The following is a 19,183-nucleotide window of genomic DNA, read 5'->3' on the forward strand; positions in this document are numbered from 1 at the left end:
TGCATCAGAACAGAGAATAATAGCTTTTAATGTAAAACTTGGGAGTTGCCTGTAACTTGATTTTGATGTTCAAATAGTTAAGTGACATTTCTCTCTTTTTAACCATTGCAAAATTGTGATTCTTTTTTATATAGCTCACAGTAGAATATTAAATTAAATGCAATTCAGTACATCAAATGTTTTGTGGATGTTACTGTTGAGGCCAAGTGAGAGCATGTGGTATTGGTTTGCTCTGTCCAATTTCGTAGCTACTGCACACTTTGCTATTGAGCACTTTGAACTGTGACTAGTCCAAAGAGGGATTGTATAAAATACACAACAGATTTCAAATATTTAATAGACTATAAAGAATGTAAAATATCTCATTAATAATTATTTTATTGGTTCCATGTTGAAAAGGTAAGATTGACATATTGCGTGAAGGCCTTGGGTGGGCTAGAAGAGGTCAGTGAGAGTAAAAGGAGGACATATGTGATACTTCCAACAATAAAGATTTTAAACAATTAATTTTATCTGTTTTTTTTAATGATTTTTAAAAACATGGCTATTGGAAAATTTAAAATGTTATGTGTAGCTCACTCTCATGGCTTACCTTAGGAAATATACAGCAACACTATTCTAGAGTTTTGTCACTTCATCGCGAAAAAGGAACAATGGTAGATACTTTTATTTATGTGAGGATTTGAAAATTCTTAAAAGTATAGGAGGTAAGTAGTAACTGTTAATTTGGGGGACAGGTTTATTGAGATATACATTAAATATATTAGAATCCACTCTCGTTAGTGTAGAGTTCTACAAATTTTGAACGATCCACATAGATGCATCGTTCTTATACAGATGTCCCCCTTTTCCTCTCACTGACCTCTTCTAGCCCACCCAAGCCCTTCACGCAATATGTCAATCTTACTCTTTCAACATGGAACCAATAAAATAATTATTAATGAGATATTTTACATTCTTTATAGTCAATTAAATATTTGAAATCTGGTGTGTATTTTATACAATCTCTCTTTGGACTAGTCACAGTTTAAAGTGCTCAATAGCAAAGTGTGCAGTAGCTATGAAATTGGACAGAGCAGACCAAGAACACATGCTCTCACTTAGCCTCAACAGTAACATCCACAAAACATTTGATCTCTTCCAGAGTGTTGCACAAATGGGAACACACAGTATGCAGACTTTTGAGTCTCATTTCTTTTGCTTAATGTAATCACCCAAGTTGTGTGTATCAGTAGTTCTCTCCTTTTTATTTGTTAGTACTATTCCATTACACAGAAGTATCATAATTTGTTTATTTGTTTGCCAGTTAAAGTACATTTGGGTTGTTTCTAGTTTTTGCTGATTAAGAATAAACCCAGTATATATTTTGCTTACAGATTTGTGTATGAACACACTTTGTTACTTTTTGTGGATGAATACCCAGCATTGGCATTGCTGAGTCATATAATAAGCATATGTTTAACTTTGTAGGAAACTGCCAAAATATTTCCCCAAATGGTGGTTCCATTTTACATTAACAATATATGAGAGTTTTAGATGGGCCATATCCCTGCCAGAATGTGGTACTGCTCTCTAGCCTCCATCCTCACTTAAAAAATGTATTCCTTCAAATTTAATAGGAATATAATGATATCTCATTGTGGTTTTAATTTTTATTTTCCCATGATTCATGATATTCAATATCTTTTCATGTGCTTATTTGCCATCTGTATATCTTCTATGATGAAATATGTATTGCAATTTCCCCCCATGTTTTTTTATTGGGTTATTTTAGGCTCAAGAGTTTCATTAATATTATTGAGAACTTCGGAATTATTATTATTGAGACTAGTGAGTTCTTTATAAATTCTAGATACAAGTCCTTTAGAAGATACGTGTTTTTGCAAATATTTTTTCCTTGTTTGTGGTTTGTGTTTTTATTCTTCTAACACTGTCTTTTGAAGAAAAATTTTAAATTATGTAGCATTCAATTTATCAATATTTTTATGGATCATATTTTTGGTATCATATCTAAGGAATTTCTGTCTAAATCAAGATCACAAATATATTTTTCATATTTTTTCTTCCAGAAGTTTTATAGTTTTACATATATATGTAAAACTTTTTGTATGTAGTATAGGTATGGGTTAAAACTTTTATTTTGTTTTGCTTATAGATGTCCAACTGTTCTAGCAGCACCATTTGTTGCAAAACCATCCTTTCTTCATTGAATTACCTTTGCATCTTTATAAAAAATAAATTGACCACATATATGCCATTCTATCTTTGGTATTTATTGTATCCTATTAATCTATGTATATATCTATTCTTTCACCAATATCACAAGTCTTAAAATTAGGTAGTGTGAAATCTTCTAAATTTGTTCTCTTTCAAAATTATTTTGGCTTTCTAGTTCCTTTGCATTTTAATTTGAATTTAGAGTTAACATGAACTTTGAAAGAAAATATCTTCTGGGATTTGATTGGAAATGCATTGAATCCAATTCAGTTTGGAATGATTTGTATCTCATATTTATTGAGTTTTTCAACATTGATCATGATATAAACTTTTTTTAAATTCAGGTCTCCTTTGATTTTTTTCATTAGATGTTTATATTTTTCAACATATAGAAACTATATTTTGTTAGATTTCTACTTAAGCATTCATTTTTTATGCTGTTTCAAATTCCCATTTCTAATTGTTCATTGCTAGCATATAGAAATATAAGTATAGAAATACTATGTAGAAATACAGAAATATAATATACAAAAATTGATCTGTTTCCTTCATTTTTGCTAAACTCACTTATTAGTTCTACTAACTTTTAAATAAATACTTGGGATTTTCTCCACAGAAAATTATGCTATTTGCAAATAAAGGTGGTTTTATTCCATTCATTGTAATCTGTATGCCTTTATTTTACTAGTATTTTTTTTCTTCCTGTATTGCACTGACAGGAACTTCAGGTGTGATGTTGAATGTGAGTGGTGAGGGAGGATATTCATGCCTGGTTACTTGTTTCATGGGGAAAGCATTGAGTCTTTCATCAGTAACTATGAGGATAGTTGTAGGTATTTTAGAGATGCTATCACATTAAGGAAATTCTCTCCTATTCCCTGTTTGTTAAGAGGTATTATCATGAATGAATGTCAACTTTTGTCAAATATATTTTCTACATCTATGAGGTGGTTAGATGGTTTTCTGCCTTAATCTGTTGATATCGTATTTTACCTCTGTTGGTTTTAGATGTTGAACCAGCCTTACATTTTCTTAAGATCTATTATTATTTTTATATTCTTGGATCCCATTTGCTAATATTTTGCTGAAGGCTGTTGCTTCTACTTCATGAGGGATATTTCCTGGAGTTTTCTTTCTTCTTTCCTATAATATCTTTGTCTGGTTTGGGTATCAAGGTAATGTTGGCCTTATTAAATGATTTCATTCAGTGGTTACTCCTATGTTTTCGGTCTAAGTTTGTGTAGAATTAGCATTAATTCTTTTTTTAAGTTTCATTTTAAATATAACATCCTTGGAAGCCCTGGCTGGGTAGCTCAGTTTGTTAGAGCCAAGGTTGCAGGTTTGATCCCTGGTCAGGGCACAGACAACAATCAACCAATGAATGCGGAAAAACAAATCTCTCTCTCTCTCTCTCTCTCTCTCTCTCTCTCTCTCTCTCTCTCTCTCTCCTTCCCTCTAAAATCAATAAAAATATAATATCCTTGGAGAATATGTGCATAACATCTCAATCTCAATTAGGTTTCCTCTGTTATAAACTCTCTTAGTGTCATTACAGATTTTATCATAATTTATAATTATATAATTATTTGAGGTTTATTTCTCTAGTGTCTGCATTCTGTTTTAAGAGGCCAGGCTCACCTGCTCTCTTCATCATTATATGCTCATTGCTTAGCAAGTGTCTGAGACCTAATAAGAGTTTAATAGATATTGGCTGAATAAATACATGAATAGGATTTAATGAATATTCTTATTCATTATTCATCATTACAATGTGAGCATTATACCTATAGTTGCTTTCTATGTATTTACACAAGCTTCCTACAATGAACAGAAAAGCATTTCAGACATAATCTTATGGGTATTAAAAACTGCATAATTATAAACATAACAATTTATAATGTGAAGTCAGAATTTCTATATATTAATTTAATTCTGATGAAAATGCTTTTGTATTTGTAATGTGGTTTGATAGCCTAAAACTTTGCGAAATGTTAGATCTCATATTTAGTCTTAGCATGAGAATTCTGGGGTGCAAAAGCAGCCTTTTCTGCTGAGTCTTGGGAAAACATTCAAGGAAGGGCTTATAATTCTAGTAGCTTCCATTTTACATAATCTTTCAACTTGTTTCCAGTCTAATTCTCTCTTTTTCCTCAGCAACGGGGTTTTGGAAGGTGAAAGAGAAGTGATGCCAATGATTAGCTAACTAAACATTTTATAGAAGAAACAATAAAATTTAAATTCAAGCAGAAGTAACTTTCCCTTGACAGTCAACTTTGATTTATTACTTCTTTTATTCTCTCAACAAATGTATTTATTAGTTCTTTCATTCTTTTAACAAATGTATTTGAGGGTCTACTATGTACCAAGTGCTTTGGAGGGACTGGGAATAAAATGGAGAGCAGCCAAGATGTAGACTTGTCTTCATGGAGCTTACATTACAGATAAACAGGAGAATAAGCAGAGTGCACAGAAAGTAACAGCAGGCAATGTTACATTCTTTGATAAGGGACAAGAGTACAAGTGGGAGGAGTATTAACTTAGGGATGGGGTTATTCTGGAAGATTGCTTGTTTAAGTGAATATGTAAAAGATATGTAGGAACTAAGTATATGAAAGAGGGTGAGGCTAGAATGAGTGTTATAGGTCGAGGACTTAATACTATCAATAACAACCAATATTTAGTGGGTATTTTTAAGTGTCCCATATGACCAATTTCATTTGAGTTTTACAACAATCCTATGAATAGGGTGTTATTGTTTCCAATTTAGGAATAAAGATGAGAATTCTGGGACACAGTTAGTTCAGAAACTTGCCTCATGTTACACAGGGAGTAAGTGGTAGAGCCAGGAATTGAATAGGCTGAGTGTCTGGCTGCAGGAAAGAAGTCCAGGATAACAGGAGTATCTAATGGTGATGGCAGGAGGTTGTTGGTGGAGAGAAGTGGGAGCATGAGTGGTGTTGGGGAATGAGCTTGGAAGGATGATGGTAAGGATCAGGCTCTGAGGGGTCTTGCAAGCCATGTAAAGAAATACGTTGAATATCACTTAAATGTTAGCCATTTTCACCGACAATTTAAATTCCTACCTTGACATATTTCTTGAGCTCTTTCATCTAACTAGGTGTAAAGGAGGATATAGTCCTGACTCAGCTGACATGAATGACTTAAACAAGATAAAAGCTATATTCTAGTGAAAAAATATTTTGCTTGAGGTAAGTTTTTCCATCCCAGAGTAAAATAATCAGAGAAAGCTCCTTAGGTGAATTTACAGCTTTCTGATGAACCATATTCATTATCTAAAGTTTTCTTTACTAAAAAAATATTTATTTTTGTCTTTGGGTCAGAATAATTCATTAAGAATCATTAATAAAATGCTGCCATACCACAATGAGGTATTCTGTTGTAATGGTACATCACAAGTAATTTGTTACAAAGTATAAAGTATTACATCTTGTGAATGTTTTCATTTTAAAAACATAAATTAACTCAGATTTAAAATTTTCCTTATTTATAACCATTACAATTCTCCTTCCTGCGTGGGAGAGGAAGGAGAGTTATTTTTAGCACATATGCCATTGTGTATGGAGGTGTTTTGTGCATGTAAATAACATCTGTCCAGTTTATCAAGGTGGATCATCAATTGGCATAAGGTGTGGTGGTCTTGGAAGGCCCTCATTTAATGTAGCCATGAGTTAAATGGCCCGTGGCTACAGGGGGCTATGTTAGTAACTCTAAACCACCATCTTTCACCAAAGGAGCCAGGAAAGAGAGTAGAGTTGCTCAACACAGATATATGACTGCTGTTTTCTGTAAGGAAAACAGAGCAAGCACATATCTCTTCTGTGGTGGGTCAGTTGTGACCTATTTGGGAACACCAGAAAGACATGTGGACATGGAATTAGAACTCCTCATTAGGAATTTCTGAATTGATTTCTATGTACACATATTTCCAGAACACTGAGTTCATAGCTCAACATTTTTCTGAGTGGAGTTTGTTTTGTTTATTGACTAGCATAATGGCCTAAACTCTGATCTTTATTTTTTGCTTTTGCAGCAGCACATCAGAGATTTTACAGATCTGCATGATTATTAGAGTTACATGATTCTGCTTCCTCTCATTAATAACATTTTGGATTATGCGTTGCTTATAAAATATATTTCTTAGATGATGAATTAGCTTTTGTACATCTATCTTTCAAAAAAGAAGCATACTTATATGCAATGTTTTCCTGGGGTAAATTATTCTTTAGAGTATGTACTTCAAAGAATTGCCACAGTAAGCCCCTCTGGAAGGAAATGTTGGCTTGAGTCCCTGCTTGGAAGCCCCGACCTTTGTACCAGGGATGCAACAAATTCTAATGTTTTATTTGCTGATTCAAGGTTAAGGAAAATCTCCTATAGTCTCTCTTACTGCCAACCCCTCCAAATCTGGAAAAAAGGAGAAATTGTACTGTAATGGAGTTCTATAAAGTGAAGTTAAGAGTGGACAAGGAGGAAAAGAAGGGAGTCTCCTTTCATACATTCCACTTTCATTTAGCTTGTGAAGGGGCCCTGAGAGTCAGGATAGCATGATACTGATTGAGCTGTCATCTTCATTCTCTCATATACTAGGATTGCCATTTGAAAACATTAAAAGTGAGAAGAAAAATACCAATGATTGACAGTCTGACAGGACTAGTTGACACAGTTACTAAGTCACCAATTTGCCTCATTTATGCAAGAAATCCAGCATCTTATAATTAGATTTTCTTTTGGAAGTTGAGTTGGTAAAAGTAGGTCAGTTCCCTTGGACTTTGTCTCCTCTTCCAGCAGGGGAGCTTTGGTCTGACATAGCACAGTTGGTTTGCTCACACGTTCCTTGAAGTCTGTGAGATGTGGAAAAGTTTGCCAATACTGTTGGTTGGTGCTTGTTCATTTTGGGAATAAGAGACCTGGCTAGTCAGTCTCTGCATAAGGCAATATTCTTGAACACATATTTTATATCTGAACGAGGAGAGTCCTTGGTAAAATCATAAAGTAGGTGGATTTTTTTCTTCAGTGACTCTCCACTCTTCCTCTCTACGCAATCTGAGCACTTTTTACTCATCCCCACCCTGGCTGTGCAGTGGCTTCTGGCTTTCTGAGACCCTGAGATGGAAAGCTCTGTCTTCCTTATTGTATGACTCCTTAGTCCTCCTCTGCCGTGCCTCAGGCTTTAGCCCTTTATCCTTTCCTCAGTTTTTCTCCAAAATCTACCTGACTTTGTTCCAATTCCTAAATGTTCTTGTTTTTAGACAAGAATGGGTGGCCACTACAAATTGAATATTCTATAATTCCTGTTAATACATTAAATTGCTTATATTTATATCTTTCTTGGATAATACAATGCCAATCTAGTTAAAAAGGTAGAAGATCAAAACATGTGATGTTTGGGGAGGGCCTTAACAGGCCATTTAAGTCACGTTCTTTCAATAATTGCCTACTCCACAAATACCTAGAACTCATTTTGTGGATATGTTTATGGTTTTTTTTCTCCTAGGTATTTTAAAGCAAATATAATTTAAGCAATTTGGGAGTTATCAAAATAAAGAATAAAGAAAAAGCCATACCTTTACATGTATTCCAGGTAGGTCTTTAGGACTAGAAGAACCTCAGAAGCCACACAGATTTTGTCTATCCTTTTAGTGACTTTAAAATATAATCTACTCTTATTGTCTTACTGAGAAAACCAGGAGGCAAAAATACCAGTGAAAGAAATATTTATAAGGTCACAGGGATTGGTTACTGGCAGAATGAGAACCAGCACACAATTTTAATACAATTGATTTAGTACATTTTATTTCAATAATGACCCATAGCATTAAATATTTAGTATAGACATTAGGGTGAGTCCTGCTATACAGATAACTTTTTAAACACTATCCTCTCTCATTCTTTTTCATAAGCTGCATCTCTAATTTCCTTGGAAATCTAGCTCAAATTCACCTTCCTGTAAGAAAAATGTGACGCTGTTGCTGCAAATTTACTTGACATTTCCTCAGCCTCTCATTAAATATTTTTAGTATGTTTATCATGTGTTCATTTATTTAAAAAGGAAGTTATTGTGTCTAGTTCGTCTTATTTACCCATAAAGAAGCATTTCACTTTCTTACTGTATAGCACCCAATGGATGCTCTGAAATGCTGATGCCAGAATGCTTTTGAAATTTCTCCTTTGCTCATCCTGCTTCCTCTGCCTTCTTCCTTCTGGGTCACCAAAGTTAGACAGTAGAAGTTGTAGTGAAGTTAATTAAGCCAAGCATTCTCGGGGCGGATTGCAGTTGGAAGCAACTTCGTCTGGTCCTCTGGAAGGTATAGACTAAGGGAGGCTGGTATCATTTTACTTACAGTACATTCAAAGCCTAAAAAAGAAATCTGTAAATAAACAGTCTGGAGGTATGAAAAGCTGGTTGAAAGGGGGAAAAAGTACAAGATTTTTAAAAGCATGAAGAAAACAGTGTTCAATTTAGGTCAACCTCCTTCTCTGCTTTTTATATACTTACTGTGAATTCAGGAAAATGAGCTCCTGATTTAATTGTACTGTGGGTGTGTGCCCATGTAGCTGTGTGTTCAGAGATCAGCTAAAGTTTTGCCCATCAGATGGTCCATATAATGCCCCGAAAGAACCCAGGCTTCCTGGAAAATTTCAAATTTGCTCCTTGGGAGTTTATTTCCCCCGGGTGCAATCTGATTCCCCATGATATTTATAGGGGATGTTTTGATTTCATGCTGGTGCCTTAGGCTCACAGTGCATTTTTCTAGACAGTGTTGTCATGAAATGTGACTTGCAAAGCTATTTAAAGGCTAAAGCAGGCTTTTAAAAAAATTCTTTCAGGCAGGAATCAAGGCTGAAGGCAGCACTATTTCTTAATAACTCTCTCTACCCTTTCTTGCCTCTGCTAGACCCTGAGCAGGATTTTGATGCTTAAGAATTAATAGAAGAAAACATAAGAACAAATAAGATTTAGCATCTCACTCCCCTATCACTAGCTGCGGGTATAGATTTTAGTCCCTTTCTCCGAGTTACCAGAAGTGAAAGTGAGTCTGATTCAAATTTATTATTGTAAGGAATGTACCATTTTTGGGTGCTCATCATTGAGGAGCCTTGCTTCCCCACTTCTGAGATTAAACAGGGTGCCGAGATGCTGTGCAGCAAAGTAGGTTCTTTGTTTCTTTCCTTCTTTTCCTTGGGGTGGAGGTATAAAGGCAGAAACTTTGTCTAATAATGCCCAGAAATTATGCTATGAAAGATAATCAATATTAACAAGATAACTTGCTTTCCTTTCTTGCCATTTTTTTGGGGGGAGGGTAGATGCTCTGTTAGGAAAATCTGACTGACCTAAACTTACTCCTGCAATGGCCAGAACTATCTTGCATCAGGTTTTCAGGACAAAGGCAAGAAGAGTGGCCAATGAAAACTTGAGAAGCCTCCAAGATGGAGCCTGGATGTTGTAGGAAAGTCAGAGGGGTTGAAATACAGATGTGGAATCAGAAGGGAGGTAAGAAGAGGACGGGCAGCCACAGAGGAAAGGACTGTAAGATGCTCATTCAAGATAGACTCTAAACCAGTGATTTTCAACAGGGGCAATTTTGCCCCATCTTTATTTGAAAATGGGTGACATCTGGCCATTGCTGGAGTCATCTTCGGTTGCTACAACTTGAGGTTAGGTGATCCTGGTGACTAGCTAGTAAAGTCAGGGGTGCTGTTAACCAACCCATGATGTACATACAGGACAGCATCCATAACAGAAATTCATTGAGCCTAAAATATGAAGAACGTTGGGGCTTAGACACCTTCTCTACACATGGTTCAACAAAAGTATTGAGGGACTACTGTGTATAAGGCATCACTGTAGATTCTTCAGGTACAGCAGTACATCGGTAAACAAAACCAAACAAAACTACTAGCTTATATTCTAGCAAAGATAACAGGCAATAAACATCACAGATAGATAAAGCACATAATATGTTAGGAAGTTAAAAAGCAAAAGAAGACAGGAGAGGCAGTGAAGGTGGAGCAGGTGGTGTGCAGCGTTAGCCAGTGTGGGAGGGAAGACCTCGTTGACAAAGTGGCACCAAGAGTAGAGGTGAAGTGCAGAGGAAGCAGTCATGTGCTTTCTTGTTTTCCTCCAAAATGCTAACCTCTGGCAAAAGGAGCTCCAGATGCAGTGATGAGTCCAATCCCCCTGAGCACACCCGGCAAATTTTGTTTCAAGGAAGCCTGCATCCAGGAGCGTATCTTTAACACAGCTGTGCCAATCCAATTTGTGAATTGGTTCACTGGTCTTAGGTTTGTTATGTAGGTCACCTGGAAGCGAAGGAATTACGTTATGGTTCAAGAATTTCTTGAGGTCCCTGTGGTGTTACTGAAAGTGAATGAAGGTGGATTTCTGAAAAACATGGGTGTTTGGCCAGCACAGTATCTGCTGCCACCCTTGCTATGCAGTCACAAACAGCACGCATTGTCACTTTAAGCCATGCAGCCTTCATTTATTCACTCCAGAGAGATTTCTGAATACCGATAAAAGGCAGAGCACTGTGTACAAAGATGTGGAAGGCAGATTCCTGCAACTTAAAGAGTCACGTCCAGAAGAGGTAGACGTGGGTCACATTTCTTTTTAGAGCATAGTTAGGCATAATTAAGATAGAAATCAAATATCATAAAAATACAGGCATACCTTGTTTTATTGTGCTTATCAGATACTGCATTTTTTTTTAAACAAATTGAAGGTTTGTGGCAAACCTGTGTCAAGCAAATCTATTAGCACCATTTTCCCAACAGGCTCAGAAGATAGGATTTTTTTTTTTAGCATAAAGTATTTTTAAATTAAGGTATATGCATTGTGTTTTTTTTTTTAAAGGTATAATGCTATTGCACATTTAATAGACTACAAAAATAGAGTAGCCATAACTTTCATATGCACTGGGAAACCAAAACATTTGTGTGACTCGCTTTGCTGTGATGTCTGCTTTATTACAGTGTTCTGGAACCGAACCTGCAATATCTCCAAGGTATGTCTGTACAGAGGACCAAGAGAAAGAAATCACAGCCAAAGGCACTGAGGGGGCTCCATTGAGCAGCTGGCATCTGAATAAGTATTTTTAAAATTTTTTATTGATTTCAGAGAGAGGAAGTGGGAGGGAGAGAGAGAAACATCAATGATGAGAGCAAACCACTGATTAACTGCCTCCTGTACGCCCCCTATTGGGGATCGGGCCTGCAACCAGGCATGTGTGCTGACCTTGAATTGAGGCCTGACTTCCTGGTTCATAGGTTGCTGTTCAACCACTGAGCCACATCGGCCGGGCTGAATAAGTCTTAATGGATGCAAATAGTAGAAATAGGCAGAAAGGAGAGATGGGGAGGGCATTCCCAGAATTAGAAAGAGGAAGGACAAAGCAGTAGAGATGGGAGGCTGCCAAAAAGTGTTTTGGAAGCTGTAGGTTAAACGTACATTCTGTGATCACAAGCAAATTTTGGGAAAGGAATTGTGTAAAGCTGTTAAGAGCCAGATGTGTTGAGACCATTGAACCCAGGACAATCAAGTTCTCTCGCACTCTTCTCAGTTCCGAAATATGGGCCAGTATACTGGCAAGGTTATGGCACTATTTGGGAAGAGCTAGATTTTCTTCATATGATTTTGCTAGTGTATACCGAAGTTTTTCACTTGAAGATCCTATCTAATGGAAAGACTTCACCAGCCTGAAATCCTCATCCTGAGGCCTGGTGCTTATCTGACACTAACACAAATCATGAAGTCTGCGTTCCAGCGAAACCTCCCCATTTGGAAACATTCCCCTCAAATCCCTCTCCTCCTATTCCCCTTGGATATTGTGCATTACCAACATCACCACTGTTTCATCCTGCAGCTGTGGTCCATCTTTTATTGTTAAGCTTTATAATAACTGCTTAAAGAGGAAATTATGTATTAACTTAAAAGACCAATAACTAGGGTGCAATAAAGCAATTGCTTGACATTTTGGTACATTTAAAACCTAAATTTGGAAATGTAGTGTTCATACACTACATGCAGCAAAATATATGCTCAGGATCCAATGACATCCATTACCCTACCTGTTCCATAACCATAAATAAGCCTTTTGGGAAGTCACGTATATGATAATTATAATCTTCAGAACTGCATTACTGCATTACATAATTAGAGTGAATATTTATTAAAGGTTCCAGGAACATTAGTTACTTTTTTTTTTTTTAGCATTGCTACCTTATTATTTCTGGCAGCAACTATGTGAGCTAGAGATTATTATTGTGACCATTTTATAAATGAAGAAACTGAAGTTCAGAGAGTTTAAGTGACCTACCTATGGCCTAGTAAAGCAAAGGATGCAGCTATTTGCAGACCCTTTTCTTGGAAAAGAAACTGGAAGAATGGGACCTGCTTGCTCACCCTATAATACTAGCAAAGAAATTGTATTCTTGCATCTTAAGAAGCGAAATGCTCTGATTTGTGGAGTGGTAGCTTCCTTATTTTAAATGAAAAGATTTGCTTCTCATGTTGGTTCATGTTCCTCAGTGTACACAGAATAACATTTGGGTCTACCTTGGGGTGTGATGGGTGACAGAGAAAAATTTGTTTCTTTTCTATATGTCTTCATTGATGTTTTAGAGAGAGAGGAAAGGAGAGGGAGAGAGAGAAACATTGATGGGAGAATGAAACATTGATTAGCTGCCCCCTCCTCCGGCCCCTGTGCATGCTCTGACCTGGGATCAAACCACAACCCTGGCATGTGCCCCCACCAGGGAATCAAACTGGCGACCCTTTGTGCACAGGATGATACACCATCAACTGAGCCACAGTGACCAGGACAACCGAATTTTTATTTAAGGGGAAGAAAGAAAAAGAAGCCAAATTAGGTTTCCTGACATCTAGGCCTTATCAGCACTTACTCCACATTTTCTCTTTTTATAGCACTGACCATAGTGGATTTTACTTTTTCAGTTTACCTCTCCAGACCTCTTCCCCTCACTGCCGGTTGGTGAGCTTCTTAAGTATAGATTGTCGTACTTAATTTTGTGTCACCAGACTCCACATGGTCCAAACCATGTCTAGGAAGACATAAGTATTCAAACACACCTCAAGGATAGGTAGCTGACTTGATTGTGTATATTATCTTTAAAACATAACAACAGCATTTCTAGGCCCACATTTTCAACTGTTCAGCTTATAGTAATTAGAGAATTCCACATTTTATGGTACTATCCTTTCCTAAAGTTGTAGAGGTCCATTACTCTTCTAGAACTGTTGTTCCATGCTGACATATGAGGCAAGTATGTGTGCTTCCTGGTAAGAGCACCGTAACATAATTTAAAAAACATTTTTCTAAAGATAGGTGGAGATATGGAGTTTTTTAAAAAAGGAATTATTATTTAAAAACATTCATTTTCATAATCTATGCTTGGATTGACTTGTAGTAAGTTTGTATTTAACTGAGCACTGTATAGGAAATAAGGTGGACATTTTCCCTCAGAGAGCAAATTGGCTGGGGTATGTATGATAAGCTTCTACTTCATCTTTTCCTTTAAAATCTCCCCCCACCCCCCTGTTTCTAGTCAAGCATTTATTCAATCATTAGGGTGAACATTTAGGTCATCTTTTTAATGTGCAATGTCTTTGCTACTTTTCCTTCCTAAGCAGCCATTTGAACTGGATGTGTTGAGGAAAGCGGATGGTTCAGACTTACATTAAACCCTTTCACACAGAACAATGAGGGAAATTGGCACAGTCTGGCTACGCTATGCTGCCCCTTCCTCCCCTTCGCTCTCTTTGATTCTGAGCTTTCCCTTCAGTATCAAGATGTTGTTGGACCAGGACTGTGTGTGATGAACTTGTTTGGAGTAGATGGTCCCAGTAGACAGTCTTCTATTGAAAATTATGTATTGATATTTACATGGTGATGATTCTAAAGTTGTGATGTTGCTTGAATCCTCCCCTAAATGGGAAGGGCAAAATAACCAATAACTCCTTAGTGAGTCATGAAGTAAACAACAGTGACACACAGTGTTCAGTGGACAGCTCGGAGTTTCGTGTCTAATGCCCTCAATTGTCTCTATGGCAACTGTGCTTTCGGATCCATAAAACTGTTGTGTGCAGTCTTGATAGACAAAAATTATCTATAGATCATTCCTTTTCTTCTGCAGAAAGTTTTCTTTTGCTTACACATTAATCACAAACTTATTTCTAAATGATAATTCAAGCAATTCTTCAAATGTCCTGGAATAATTCTTTTAGAAGTCTTAGGTCACAGAATATCTCTCCTCTAGAGGATGGCATAGTTTTATTTATTTTTTTTTATTTCAGAGAGGAAGGGAGAGATGGAAACATCAATGATGAAAGAGAATCATTGGTCGGCTGCCTCCTGCACAGCCCCTACTAGGAATTGAGACTGCAACCCAGGCATGTGCCCTTGACCAGAATCAAACCTGGGATCATTCAGTCCGAAGGCTGAAGCTCTATCCACTGAGCCAAACCGGCTAGGGCCGATGACATAGTTTTGATGGAATACAAGCCAATGGACCCTTGTTTTAGCTGATAGCCTTACTGCAAAATGATGGTTGAGATCTTACAGAAATTTCTTTTGTTTTTCGTTTTATCCAGTCAATTTGAATTGCAGGGGAAACTCAGCTGAATAAAACATTTTGTGTAAATGTTGCTTGATCATGCTTACATTTTTACTTTTAATGAGGCACAGATTCTTAAATCAGCCACCTCGAACTAATACAGCAGAAAGACTGGGCCTTAACACAGTCAGCCTTTCCTGCTCTAGGGGATTATGTTCTTAAATAGCCTACAGGACTGTTTGTTGAACAAGCCCACCTTCCTCAGTTTTTGAACCCGGCTCTGATTTCCTGTCTGTGCCTTGGGAGTCTGGAGCAGGGCTGCCGTGGAAGACCAAAGGCCCCTGCCTCCCCCGCTCCCAGGCAGCACCAGTCTTTCCTTCTCTGTTGCTGCCCTTCCCACTGTATCCTGCCCTGTTTTGAATTTTTGGTCATGTCTAGGCTGTACAAAGACTTATTGGTTTTCCCTCCATATATTTTCACTTCACGCTTCACCTGTAAAAGCCACAGTCCTCACGTCTGCTTTGGGAAATCACACCCATCCTTCAAGGCTCCATTTGAAAGCCATCTTCTACTTGAACCCTTTCCCCAATGCATAGCCGGAAGTTTCTTTCTTCTCCTGATCTTTTCTATTGTTGGTGCTGTTTTTATCACAGTTGTTCTCTATTCCTTAATACTAGGATACTGTGTGCCTGTTTTATCTCCCCTGCTGGCCTGCGAGCTCCGGAAGGTGGACATTATGTCCTTGTCTGCTCTGGAGTGCACAGGTCAGACCCTGGTGCAAGACAGGAGACTATGTTTTTTGAGTGCCTGACTATAGTATAGTATGTTACAGTGTGCACTCACATTAGCAAACTGTGTCCCCCCAGCCTGCCTCTCTTTCTTTCGGCTCAGAGGTGGCAGACACAGCACAAAGGTGACGTTCTGGGCTCTTTGTCTCCTGTGTCTGAGTTCATGGGCTTAAGATGGGCCAGCAAGGGCCCTGATGAAGGAAGCTACATCCAGGACGTGAGACAAGAAAACACAGCCAGTTTTGATCTCCATAATGTGTGGTTCATTGGTTTCAGTGTCCATTTCCTAGAAAAGTGATATTTATTTTCCTATTCTCCACTTAACTCAGTATTCAAAAACGTGTTTATATAAGAACAGGACAGAAAAGACACTGCTCCTCTTACTTTTTTAGGAAAATTTGTCTGCATTAGAGAGATATTGTCATTTGATTTCACAGAAGAATAAAAATGTAATCATGTGTTAGACTGTGAAATGTCCCCAAGCAAACTTTTCCTATAATCTCATTAAATATAACTTCTTTAAGTTCTACACTAATTTAACTAACCAAAGGCAATGTACTCATGTAACTGCAAAAGTTTAAGACACTCAGAAGAAGGGTGATAAACATTACTAAAAACCCAAGCAATTTATCCAAAGTAGCAATTAATATACGCAAAACTGTAACTGTAGGCATTAATCTAGAGGGAAATGTGCAGGGTGGTTGCCATGTCTCCGATCCCTTTGCATGGTAAAGCCTACACACACTGGCTGTGTGAGTGTGGGATGTGCGATGGTGTTGCGAGGGTGGGACAGAGAGCATTATAGCTGGAAAGAAAACTTCCGGTATCATGAGACAAGCTCAGGACTATAAAGCAGGAATGCAGAGTGCAGTCGTGTGTATTTGAGGCAGCCACGCTCTGTAGAGACTCATTAAATCAAATGAACCTACAGACTTTGAGCAAGTATGTTAGCAGAGGCGATAACAAAGGGCCCTAATAAAAGAAAGCAACATCTAAGACATGAGACCAGAACACCAGGGACACGGAGAGGAGAAGCTTTCGAAACATATGAAAAAGAAAAGGACTAGACCAGGATGGGGAGAAGCACAAGGCAGTGACTGAGGGTTTTCCCTGCTCCTTTGGGAGATTATATGAAGCATAAGGATTTGTACCTTTGTAAAATTTATGAAGATTTATACCTGCAGTAATTCCATGTTTTTCTGCAGTGTATGGATTTGCTCTTTTTCAGCAATCCATAGGTCGTCCCCTTAAAATCACAGCACAAAGAATCATTGTAGGGATGGAACTCGCTGACAATTTGAAACAAGATTTTTGTGAGTGGGCAAAACCAGGGGTAGCAGATTCACAAATATAATTTATCTTACAATTAGAATGTACAATAAAAATACAATTTCTTCACTACATCCATAACTAATTGGCCTTCCTCCAAAATCCCTATTTACTAATTAGCAAGAAAAAGATTTAAATGTTCTGTGTGGTTTAAAGCTTAATTGGCTCTAGTAATTTAAATAGTCCATTTAGAAAACAGTCTGTCTTTCTTGGATAAAAATGCTCAGCTCTTCAGTAGCTTCCCCCTCTCTCTCTGCTTTGTTTCCTAAGGTGGATGGAGGCTTATGTGGGCTTGTGGAGATGAGGAAAATCATCTGGTGGGAAATTGCATTTGGCCTTGACTTTGTGCTAAGTCTGCTGACAAGCACCTCCCATTCCCCTCAGCCCAGGCTCTCAACAAATTCTCCATGAGTCCTCTGGGCACCAAGGGTAATTCAGGAAGGGGTAATTCGCAAGCCCTTCCTTCTATCTGCACTTGTCTACACTTTCCTAGAAAATTGATGTGGCCACACACCAGATAGATATTGGAACAGGTGAGCTCTTACCTGAACTGTTACAGGAAGTGGAGACATAGCCTGTTTTTGTCCTGTTTACCTTCAAGGATATGTAGTTGTTCTTCCTACTTGGGACAAATCCCCAAAGAGGAATATCAGAATCCACCCCAGGCCACTTAACTGTCCCTCGCTTTCTTCTTCCATCATCCCTGGGACTGAAAGGGGAGTATCTCTCCTTTACTTCTCTTATATCTTATCTTCCCTCTTGATTCCAGCCAAGACTTAGTGGAAGACAAGCTTATCTTCTCTATACTTTAGAAAGATTTTGGAGACTTACTCCTCTTGGACTGCAGACTCATTTGTCGAAGAAGGTTGGATTTAAATTATTTAGAAAGTCATCTGTCAACACAGTAGCTGGATCTTGCTGCTTAATCCTAGTCTGAACATCAGAAGTTGCCCTTCCTCTTTGCATTTCTAATCACTAGCCACACCTTCTTTCCCACCTAACATGAAAACCAACTTAGGCAATGTACTTAGAAAGATAAAGTAGAAAACCTACTCATTTTTAAAATATTACATTTATTACACAGTACTGCACCTCTAACCTTAAGTTCCCTATAAAGTTACTTCCATAAACTTATTTCAGTCTGAGTGTGCCTCAAGTTACATTACAACCACACTGGGTACCACTAAGGCAGATCTGGTAGTGTCTAGAGACAGGCATGCATTTCAGGTTAAAATCTTGTGGCCTAACATCCTCTACTGAAAAAGGAAACAAATAAACACAAGAACAATTAACTGTGTGTGTTCATGTGCATGTGTGTGTATACATATACATATACATATACATATACATATACATATACTAGTACTAGAGACCTGGTACATGAATTTGTGCACGGGGGGGGGGGGGACCACGGGAGGTTGGCCAGCTGGGAGGTGGGGGGAGGGACCATGGTGGGAGGTTGACTGGCCGGGGGAGGGACTGTGGGAGGTTGGCCACTGGCCCCAAGGAGGGAACCAGCCCTCGGCCCCCCTGGAAAAGGGGCCATGTCTGCCGCCACCCACCCCTGTTTCCCCATCCCAGCCCAGGCCTGAAGGCTCCAGTGGTGTCAGGAGAGGAGGCGACAGTCACCAGGCCGGGTGCAGAAGGAACGGATTCTGGCTGCCGCCACAGTTGGTGCCCCACCACCATGTGGTTCCCGTCTCCCTCCCCCCCTCCTTCCCTCTCTGCCATGCCACCACTGTGGCAGGCAGGCAGCCCCTGCCCAGGGAAGGGAGAGGACAGGAGTGAGACAAACCCTTGCGTCGAGGGCTGACTTTCAATAGATCACAGCTAGGGAGCTGCTTGCTACGTATGAAACCCCGACCCAGAAGAAGGTCTATATGAATGGTTTAGCACCAGGGGCTGATGGGGACCGGCTGGCCAGGGGGAGGGGCTGCAGGAAGTCAGCTGTGGGAGCACACTGACCACCAGGGGGCAGCTCCTGCATTGAACATCTGCCCCCTGGTGGTCAGTGCGTGTCATAGTGACTGGTTGACCAGTCATTCTGGTCATTCAGCCTTTAAGGTTGCTTAGGCTTTTATATATATAGATATATACACATATATATTTAATTTTTAAATTATTTATTTAAAAAGTTTTTTAGTTGTTTTTTTTTTACTTGAAAAGAGAATGTGGATACTGTTTCATTTTATCCCTGAGAATTGTTTCAGAAATAATCAATTTAAAAGCAGTTTCATGATGCCACAGTTATATTA

This window comes from Myotis lucifugus, unplaced genomic scaffold, assembly GCF_000147115.1.
Source record: "Myotis lucifugus unplaced genomic scaffold, Myoluc2.0 scaffold_129, whole genome shotgun sequence".
NCBI lineage: Eukaryota > Metazoa > Chordata > Mammalia > Chiroptera > Vespertilionidae > Myotis > Myotis lucifugus.